The sequence below is a fragment of the Gossypium hirsutum genome, chromosome D11 (assembly GCF_007990345.1).
Source record: "Gossypium hirsutum isolate 1008001.06 chromosome D11, Gossypium_hirsutum_v2.1, whole genome shotgun sequence".
Taxonomy (NCBI): Eukaryota; Viridiplantae; Streptophyta; class Magnoliopsida; order Malvales; family Malvaceae; genus Gossypium; species Gossypium hirsutum.
The window spans coordinates 38,610,158-38,621,838 of record NC_053447.1 but is presented as its reverse complement, the minus strand read 5'-3'; positions in this window follow the sequence as shown (position 1 = coordinate 38,621,838).

Sequence of the window (11,681 nt, the reverse complement as noted above, 5' to 3'; positions counted from 1 at the left end):
ATGCTATTTTTTATGAGGTTGTCCTTTGAATTTTTCATAATGATGATTACCTTTTGATTTTTTCTTCATTGACACTTCTCCATGTTGGATTAGTTAGAGCAATGTGACATGGCATTACCTGCGGTGTATTCATTACATCTCATGAATCCTTCACCCTCAATAGTAGAGAACTTGAACTTCAAACAAAATGTGACCGCCATTATCTTTATCATTCTTATAATTGATCTACCAAAAATGGCATTATAGGCTTACAGGTGTTCCATTATTACGAATTCTATCGTCTTTGTTGTGGTGTACAGACCATCAACCATTATGATTGGTAAGATAATAGACCCTTTCACCTTTATGGGTTAGTTAGAAAAGCTGTAAATGAGGCTCGCCCTTCTCACCATTGACTACTTGAGAGTCGATTTGTTTTAGAGCTTGCAAGTGTAAAACTTCCATCATGCTTCTAATGACCACTAAGGATCATCATTTTTGCCTAGAAGTTCATCTTTATTCATTACGTTAAAGTTAACTTGTCAATGGGATAAGCTTCTTCAATAGAGCATTGATGGAGATTACACTTCTCAAATATGCTTTTCTATAGGAGTTGGACTTCACCCGCTCTTTTTTACTACCCACAATCACATTTACAACTCCCCTAACTAATCACTTACCAAGTATATTGTCTTCCTTTAACTATTGGGATGAGTCAGCTTTATAGTGTTGGATTTGGTGCCTTCAGTGAAGTATATTCATTTATATACTTGTAAATTTTTTGAATAGATTGGTTAATAAAATTATTCACGAATTACATTAATATCCTTCGTATAATGTCCTCATGTCATTTTTGCATGTAAAGAAAAATAGAAGCAAATATTAGCTCATGGGTTGTCTAATGTTTAACTACTACCAAGCAATATTACGTGGTCGGATCGTAATATGGAAAGGCAATTTATATTACTAGATGAACCTAAACATGTCCTTAGTCTAATTGTAAATGAGCAAACTAATTGAAATACTAATATTTCGTCTATCAAGTACAAATTGGGAGATGCTTTGTCTTGAGCATCGGAGCAGATAACTCCCATAAGATAAAGATATAGATGTGACTGACTTGACTAACAGTACATTGGACTAAACCCAAGCAGACTAGACCCTGAATCTGTTTATGGATTTATTCACTTGTGACGTTCATAGTGTGGCATACCTTAATCCTGAGTGGATGATGGACTATGCATACGTGACTCGTATACTTTAATGTAAAGTCTGAATTCAAATAGATAAGGAATCGAAAGCTGGTGCGCTGGGTATACGACTTCTAGAGTATATAACATCATTCAAAATAGTGAAAGTCATATTCTAAGACATGGGTGAATGATATCCTCTCATTGGCATTACATGATAGATGAAAATTAAATGTGGTCACATGTCATTTGTCTTTGTGATGAATGACTTAACTACTATTTGATAGTAATTGACTTTTCATGAAGGAAGATGGTTACCCTAAGATAAAATAGGATCATATTGGCAGAACGGATTTATCCAAAGGAGACTAAGGATATCCTATGAGGGTAACACATAAGGTCACTAGACGAGCACTAATAGAATAGCTTTCCTAATGGTACGTCATTAGAGAGAGGTGATACATTATGCTATAGTGGAATGATTTCGTGACTAAATGAGTTTATAATTAATAGCAAAAAGTTGAAACTTAGTTATAACTCATTTGAGCCCTAGTCACATATGTCCAATCGATCCTTCCACTAGCTCGTTGAAACCAGAAATGAATTGCATGTTGAATCAAATGAACATAAATAGAAGAGTTAGAGAAATAAGAAATATTCAGAAATTAATGTGGTTTTCTCACTAATTATGGAAATGACCTAAAAATTAATTTATAGTTTTTTGAATGATTAATTAATTAATTAATTGGAGTTTGAAAATGGAATTAAATTAATTGGTCATTTTTTATTTACATTAATAATTAAATTTAGTAATTATTGTTATATTAAGATATGAACTTGTTTTGGTTCAAGTTAATTTTTTATATTTTCTTTAAAAAAATTAGACCAAAAATAAGTTTAAACCTCAACTTAAGTTCAAAAATTAACTTAAAAAGAAAAATAAAAACTCTAATGTAAAAACTATTATCAAATTTAAACCAAAAAATAATTAATCCAATTTAAATTAACTCACAAATAATTTTAAAGAGTGTGACTAAATAGGAGCCCCTAAACTCAAAACCTTAATTTTTTTCTTTTTTTAACACAGCCAAACCTGGTTAGCTCCCTTCCTTTCATTCTCAGCATTGAAAATAGAAATCAATCAAGTGCTCCCAATAATTAAGGCTTATCACTCAGTAGTGGTGCCACATGCCAATAATCAAAGGCTTAAGCAGGAAAATTTTATTATAAGGCAGCTTTGAAAGAGTAGGTCCTTATCATTATAAATAATTATTAAGAAATAATAACAGATTAATTAGTGGCCTTCAGGGCCCCGCCAAAATAAAAAACAGCTAACTATGCACATGCAGCTCCATTTCTGCAAAACAGAAACTGCTGCCTCAGAAAATTATTCAAAGAAGCTTCAATTACTTGTTTAACCCATCTAACCAGTTATAGATCCATATAGAACCTTATAAATGACCAACTGTGCACCTTCCATTTTTCTCCATGACGTGTTGCATGTGCCTGTAAGTTTAAGGGCACTAATTAAGTTTTTGGAATTGGCCATGCCGCAATAAGAAAGCCATTCCAAAAGTAAAACCCCACTATTTTATCGATCCACACTTCTTATATATTATGTAACCCTCCACTTGTTCAAATGAACAAATGAAAACCCTTTCTTTTTTTTTTTGATTTTCTCGTCTTAAAATAACATAATGGTCAAGGGTCAGGGTCAGGACCAGCTGCGCCACTTGTTTTTACATTTCTTTATATTCTTAAAACTCTTTAATTCTGTTGCATTAAGATAATAATTAATGCTTTCCATAATTAAATTAATTAGCTTAGAAGTGTGGATTAGTGATGGCTAGCTCACCAGTCACCCCCCCCTTCTTAGTCTATAAATAGTCCTGCCTTGGAGATTCCTCCTCATCCCACAATACAAGTAACATTTGACAAATTATTCTCCATTGTTTTTGAGTTGTGTTGTTATCATGTCTTCCATTGGAGCTAGCTGTGCTGAGGTTTATCTGATGCGTAAGCGCCAGAAGGAAAAGATGAAGAGAATGGAAGAAGAAAGTGTAAGGAGAGGGGAAACCAGTGGTACTACTGGTGCCATTGAAGAGAGAAAACCTACTGTTTCCGGAAGGAATAAGGTTCACCCTGGGAATTTCACTTCCCTTCTAGACTCTGCTGGGAACGAATGCCAGGGGTCCAGCAATGCAGCATAGTCAATTGCCTATTTCTGCACCCTCGCGTTATGATATTATATTGTTGTATATATATATGAATTATTGTGTTTTTTTAAAATAATTATTAAATACTATTAAATAATTATAGAAAATTATTAAAAATATTTATTTTTTAAAACATTAATAGTAAAGGATTATTATGAAAGATTATTGTTGTATATATATATGAATTATAAAAAATTATTAAGAATTATAAAAAAAATTAATAAATAAGATTCATCAATTACTTGATTAACTAAAAATATCGATTAAAAAGAAATGTATGTGTATATAACCATATATGTGTAATTGAAACCTTTAAACATGTGTTGCATGGGGGCAGAGTTTAAAATATGAGCTGGATTTATACATCAAAATTTAAGGTTGGAGCTCAATTCAACCTGTTCATTTTCTAATTATGTTATTTATATATATTATGTTATATTATTTTATTTTTATCTTCATATTATTTTATATTATCATATATATATTATCTATAGTAATATATAGACTCAAAAATGGAAACACTAAGTTAGATTTTTGTCAAATGGCAAATGTTGAAAATTAACAAATTAATTACTGTATATATGGAAACTAACCACAATTAAGTAATGTCACAATTCTTTAATAATATTATAATATTTTTTAATGTTAAACATTTAAAATAATACTATAATATTTTATAATAAAAAATAATATTTATAAAGATATATTTATATTATTTTTTAAATCATTAATTATTTAAAAAAAACTTGATTTCTGATAAATTATTTTAAAAAATATTCAACACTTAAAAATATAATTAGAAAATGTAAAATTTTACGTGAAATTTAAATATGGTTAAATACATATTTTAATATATATCTAACACTATTAAAAAATGAAACATGTTTAACAATAGAGTTAATTTTCCAAAACATTGTTAAATATATTTTTTTTAAAAAGTTTTAAAAACAAATTTTAAAAGTAAAAATAATGTTAAACTTTTTTAATTATAATAGTTGTTTAAATTTTAAGTAATGCTTAAAGCTTCAAAAAATATATATATTCAAAAGAAACTTCAAAAAATTTATTGTTTAGAAATTTTAAATTGTATTTATTTTTAAAAAATTAATTTAATTCATATTATTTTAGAAAATAATAAAGTTTATTATCATCCTTAAGCATTTCTAACAAAAATTTATTTAATTAAGTTTTTAAATAGTATTACGTTTTTAATCAAATATTAAAAAATTATTAGACAACTTTTTTTAAGTCACAATTTTTTATGTCTAAACATTTTTTTTAAGTTTTCATTGAATATATATTTGTTTTGAATTTTTGAATTATTAAATATTTTACAATATTTACTTACTGAAATCAAATTTTTATATGAGCGATACTAAAATTAATATTTAATTATTAAAAATTCAATGTTTGAATATATTTTTGTTTGGAGTTTTAAACATTATTAAAATATTTTACAATGTTAAACAATGATTTTACCAAGCAATAATTTTTCAATAAGTGGATGTTTATATACGTTTTTTATAATATTTATTTATAATCATATAGTCACGTGTTTTTTATATATTATGTAATTTATGTTATAATTGTTCGGCCCAAATTTATATTTTGACAGTCAACACAAGCAATGTTAGAAGCAGTGCCAACACTAATTCCAACTACTTCAAGCACAAAAATGTAAGGTGCACAAAAATAAAGAATACAAGTGATGCCTACGCAGGTCGGTTTCCCTACATCTGTAGGACCTTACCTAGAAAAAATATTTAGTATCTTAACTCCACATGCAACAAGTGAACTCAAGCTCTAACGATCACCAAATTAGACTTTTCACTTTTATACCTAATATCTAAACATTTTCCCTCTAAATTTTCCCCTTGAAAGCTTAAGACACTTAAACAAGTAACATGCTTGACTATTACAGAATAATCACTACACCAAAACAGAGTTTTAGCGGTGTTTTTAAGGCCTTTAAGCGCCGCAAACGCCGCTATTGGCAGCGTTGCTAACATTTGCGGCGTTTTTAGAAATAAGGTTCGCTAAAGGCCATGACCTTTAGCGGCGCTTTTCCCACAAACGCCGCTAAAGATCATGACCTTTAGCGGCGCTTGTTTCATAAATGCCGCTATAGATCATGACCTTTAACGACGCTTTTCACACAAAAGTGCTATAGATCATGACTTTTAGCGACGCTTTTCCCACAAACGTCGCTATTGTTTGGTGACTTTAGTGGCACTTTTTCTATAAACGCCGCTAAAGAAACATAAGCTTTAGCGGCATTTTTTTAAAAAAAGCCACTAATTTTGGGATATTTGTAAAATAAAATTTTTCATATTTTCAGCCCTCCTGTAGCAACAAATCAAAAGCAACCAAATCTAAACCAGCCAAAAGCAATAAATCTATATAATATTTCAAATTAAACGAAAAATATAATATAAATATAAATATAATATAATTCATATTATTTTTACAAAAATGTTAAAAGTTAAAATGATAAAAATATTTATACAATACACTATGACGGCGGATGTTGCGACTGCTAAAACATCTTCATCATATTCATCATATTCTGAAGCTGCTGTTGGAGTTCGTCGTACTTTTTGCTCTACTCTGCTTCCCTCGCTGCAGCCTCTGCTTCTCTCACTACAGCCTCTGCTTCCCTCGCTGCTGCCTCTGCTTTAAGTTGTACCTGGAGTTCTTCATATTTCCTTTGAACCTCAACTTTGGTCGCTTGCATCTGAGCCATCTGGCCTTTTAACCTCTGAACTTCAGCTTGAGCCTGACTCCTCGAAGGCATGTATTGCTGCGAGCTGGATCCAAAATATTGGGTTGGGTTAACAAAAGATCCTTGAAATCGAACCCGACCATACCTTTCAGGACCCAAAACTTCAGTAATAATCCGGTTATCAATGTCCTCAAGATGAACAGAACTATCACTGGAAGCAATCGCTTCATACTCCATCTTTTTATCCTTTAGTTTGTCTTAATAAATAAATCACATAGTTAGGAACGCAATATATATTTAAAAAAAAAACAAATGCAACATAAGTTAACAATATTTGCATTGCAAGCAATGAATTAAACCATTAGAAAATAAACACTATAAATATTTAAAACAAGTAAAATTTTATTAAGTAGACGTACTATAATTTCTGCAGCTTCAGGTGTCATAGGCGATCCATCTTTCTTCCTATGTGTAATGTCAAAAAGTTGAAGGCGTCCAATTTTTTGACCGGACGACAGTTCCTACAATATAATAGTAAAAATATTAATGGAAAGTAATAAATATATGACACTATTAAAAATTCAAAATACCTAGGCCTCAGCTATAGAAGCAAAACTTTTCGACCCAGTTGTGTGAGTGAATTTCTGTTGCCGCCTGCTGCTTTTTCCAACTCGTTCACGATCCTACGTTATGAAATTATTAGTACGTAAATAGTAAATACTATAAACCAAAATAATTACAAGATTTTGGAAGTATGTCATACCTCTCCTTTCTTCGAAATCCAAAATCTAATCACTTCTTCCCATTGGTACCTAAGCATTTCCGGTGGGACATTTTGCAATTTCTCTTCGAGGGTTGTTTTTGTCTTAAAATAATCTTTCTTTAAAGTACTTTTATGGTCTCTCCATCTTTTTCCCAATGCATTCATTATATAAGTATCTGAGATCTCTAAAGCAAACCTCTCCTACAAAAAACACAAGTTAAGAAAGTAAATATAAATGAAACTTAAACCCAAGTATTATAAATGACATTAACGTTTTGTTACCTTAATATTATCGAGAGCTTGGTTTTTGTTACTATCGGGCATTTTATGCCATGACTCGTAGTTGATAGGCAACATATTTGCATTTCGTGCTAGAATGCCCAAGTATCCTACTAAAAGTCGAGCTTCTGATCCAACAGGCTGACCACAATTGCATACTTTGACATGCTCGATTGGATCTAACTCATAAAAATCCCTAACCACCGTACGTCCTCGAACTTTGCGCGTCCCACCACTTTCAGTTGAAAAATGTTATATTATAACATAAGAATTTTAAAAATAAATCAACAATAAGTCAACACGCATGTAAATTAAATGTTAAATTACTTTGAATTTTTGTAGGTTCATCAGGTGTAATCGGAACATTCGAAGATCCAATAGCAGTCTGTTGTTCACTATTTGTTTCTGCTGAGTTTGGAGTATTTTGAACAATACTTAGATATTACATATAATAAGACCAAGATTTATATTATGATATTACATATAATTAAACAAGTCTCTAGGGATGTTACAGAGTACAACGTACCAACCCTCATCAATTGGATCTTTTGAGTAAAAAACTTGTTTCACTTGAGAAGAGAATACATACAGCTCATCTATCAGTTGTTGTCCTGTGTGAATCAATCGAGCGAAGTTCACCATTGTAAAACCAAATTGATCTTGCTTACCCTTGACAAATTCATCCAAGACCGGTCCATTTCTTAATTCTTGAAGTCTGATTTTTACCAGAAATTACAAGGGTAAGTTGTTCTGTTATAAGTATAAATGAGTTATGTTAGTTATGATATGATATATATTTATATATTAAGTAAATTATGTAAGTTATGTATTATATAAGTTATGTAAGTTCTGTAAGTTATGTATTATGTAAGCCATGTAAGTTATGTATTATGTATGTTATGTAAGTTGTGTATTATGTATGTTATGTAAGTTGTGTAGAATGTAAGTTATGTAAGTTATGTAAGTTATATAAGTTATGTAAGTTATGTAAGTTGTGTATAATGTAAGTTATGTAAGTTGTTGAAGTCTAAACTTGACAATAAATTCCACGGGTAAGTACTTGCTTTATAAGTGTAATTAAGTTGGATTTTCTTATGATATTATATATATTTATGTATTATGTAAATTGTTTATTATAAAATTTGATCTTTAAATTATTTAAGTTATGTATTATATAAAATCTTTAAATTATGTAAGTTATAAAATTTGATATTTAAATTATGTAACTTATGTATTATGTAAGTTATGTAAGTTGTTTATTATGAAATTTGATCTTTAAATTATGTAAGTTATGTATTATGTAAGTTATGAAATTTGATCTTTATATTATGTAATTGATGTATTATGTAAGTTATGTAAATTATGTAAGTTATGTAAATTATGTAAGAACATGATATTTGATCTTTAACTTATGTACGTTATGTATTATGTAAGTTATGCAAATTATGTAAGTTATGTAAGAAATGTAAGTTATGATATTTGATCTTTAACTTATATACGTTATGTATTATGTAAGTTATGAAATTTTCTCTTTAAATTATGTAAGTTATGTATTATGTAAGTTATGAAATTTGATCTTTATATTATGTAATTGATGTATTATGTAAGTTATGTAAATTATTTAAGTTATGTAAATTATGTAAGAACATGATATTTGATCTTTAACTTATGTACGTTATGTATTATGTAAGTTATGCAAATTATGTAAGTTATGTAAGAAATGTAAGTTATGATATTTGATCTTTAACTTATATACGTTATGTATTATGTAAGTTATGAAATTTTCTCTTTAAATTATGTAATTGATGTATTATGTAAGTTATGTAAATTATGTAAGTTATGTAAGAAATGTAAGTTATGATATTTGATCTTTAAATTATGTACGTTATATATTATGTAAGTTATGTAAATTACGTAAGTTATGAAATTTATTGTCTTAATAATAAAAGAAAACAAAACAGAATATTTTTCGTTATTAAAATAAAATAAAATAAAATAATAAGATAAAGACTTGTTAAAAAAATATAAATTATGTAAGTTATGAACTTTAAATTATGTCAGTTAACTAAATTTGAACTTTAATCTAAATTAATATTTTTCAAATGTTTTCGTGATTATAAATAAAATATTTAAAATATAACTATCCATAAAATTTAAAAATTTATTAACAGACTAAAATTTAATTGTAGCCCATAATTTAACTGTTAAATAATAATTTGTTTATTTGTTTATATAAAAACTGTTAACTCATAATTTAATTATTTATATAAAAACTTAATAGAAAAAAATTCATTATTATTTCTCATATAAAAAATAAATTAAAAATTTGGCCTGCCGGCCTTTGAAATAAGTAAATTTATTGCTCAGATATAACTCTAAAATTTGTATAAAACAAGTAAAGTTGGCTCAAGTTGAATAATCAAATCAAAGCTGGTCCCAAGTTGTAATTCGGTTAAAAATATGACATTCATTTAAATTTTATGCAATTGTATAGGTAAATTCATTTTAATAAAATAAGATGAACAATATTTCTTTGTGAGATTACATAAACCGACCTAGTAGCTAGCTTGGTAGAACAATTGATCAGCAACTATAAAAATCAAGTACGAAAGGTAGAAAACCAATCTTGAATTTGTAAGCACCATGCATATCTTTCAGATTTGCCTGTCACTATATCCACACAAAAATTGCAACTTGCTTAAAATTCATTAAACAAATACAAGAACTGCAATTTGCTTGAAGATAAATTTTATATGAATTCTGTAACTGTCAAAATCATAGGTTTGCCTCTTGAACATCAAAGCCAAAAACCCTTATCTTACAAATGGAAGCAGTGCCGTAGCAGGTTGATATAGTGAAGTTTATATTCATTCATATACATATAAAATAATGCTTCTACTAAATGCTGACTATCAAGAATTAAATTTATATTATAAAATAAATTACTTTTATTCATTTTTGAACAGATGGAGAATATAGCAGTTGTACGACTAAAAGTTTAATAACTTTAACCAATTAGAAGCTATGTCAACCGAGCAAAATCTATGTCAAAATCCAACAGAAACCCAACAGAAACCCGAATAACAAAATTCGAATAACAAAATCTGAATAACTCAACACTACCTAAACAACAACAACCCAACAGAAACCCGAATAACAAAATCTATGTCAACTGAGCATATAATAAAGCCATCAAAACAACAATAAGTACTAAATTTAAGCAGAAAATGAACAAAATCTGTCCAAATGTTAGCAACAATGATCTACAAAACAATTCACAAAAATGAATAAGCTTATAGAGCTTAGTAAGAAGATAGTATGTCATTAAACTTAACAACAATTGAATACAACTCATATTTTACTCGATTCAAGGTTATCAGAGTGTAAATAGGGGCACATAGGTACTATTCAGGGGTACTGAAGTACAAACAGGGGCACGTATGTTCAATTTAGGGGTACCGAAGTACGAACAGGGGAACACATGTGCATTTCAGGTGTACTGAAGTACGAACAGGGGCACGTATGTGCATTTTAAGGGTACTGAAGTACAAACAGGGACACGTATGTGCATTTCAAAGAATAATTAAATGTAAGCATTTAATTACATAACTATATTGTAAACATACAAGTAGAAATTCAATTACGTATAGAAATACTATGAACTTACATTGACAACGAGAGCGTAGAAGTACGATTGAACTAATTTATGATTTTTGTCTTTCCTCGGTTTAGATCCAGTTGAGATTTATCTTGATCTAAATAAATAATTATATTCAATTAAGTATTTCAATTAATCTCAAACATTCAATTCAATCCATAATCTATATTTATTGATAATTACAATTTTACCCCTAACATTTTAACTTCTTTACAATTTAAAATCAATCCCTCCTGATTAACAATAGTAAAAGCTACCCTACGCCTACAGATCCTTTTTTCCATGAAACATAAAGTGTGAGGCTTGCATGTTGTTGTTTAGGTGCAAAACTTTGAGATGATAACATAGAAGAACTAACTTCAGCATTAACGCGACTTTGAAAAGCTGTTGTCCATTAGTTAGCATTGACAATTGCAAGATTGACTGCTTGAATTGGGCATACTTCATTTCCATCAAAAAAATATATATTCCTATGCTTCCAAATGCTCTACATTGATGCTTCTATAGTTGATGTGAAAATAGGTCTGTTATCTAGTTTTAGAAGAATATCAACAAATAATTGCTTCAGATTTAAAGTTGAAAAACAGTCAATGTGAGTACCCAATTGATTCTCAAACCAGACAGTTCTTGCAAAATCACAATTGAGGAAAGATGCTTAGAACTTTCAATTTCAATTCCTTTCAATTCCACATAAAGGACATTGATCACTGTCAATTGGAATTCTCTTGAGCAATTCCTTCTTGAGAGGAAGCGCATTATTGATTAGCTTCCAAAGAAAAAGAATGACTTTATACGAGAGTTTGAGCTTTCATAATCTAGACCAGAAACCTTTTGGATGGCTCGAAAGGGTAAATGATGATGACTTGGTCAAAGA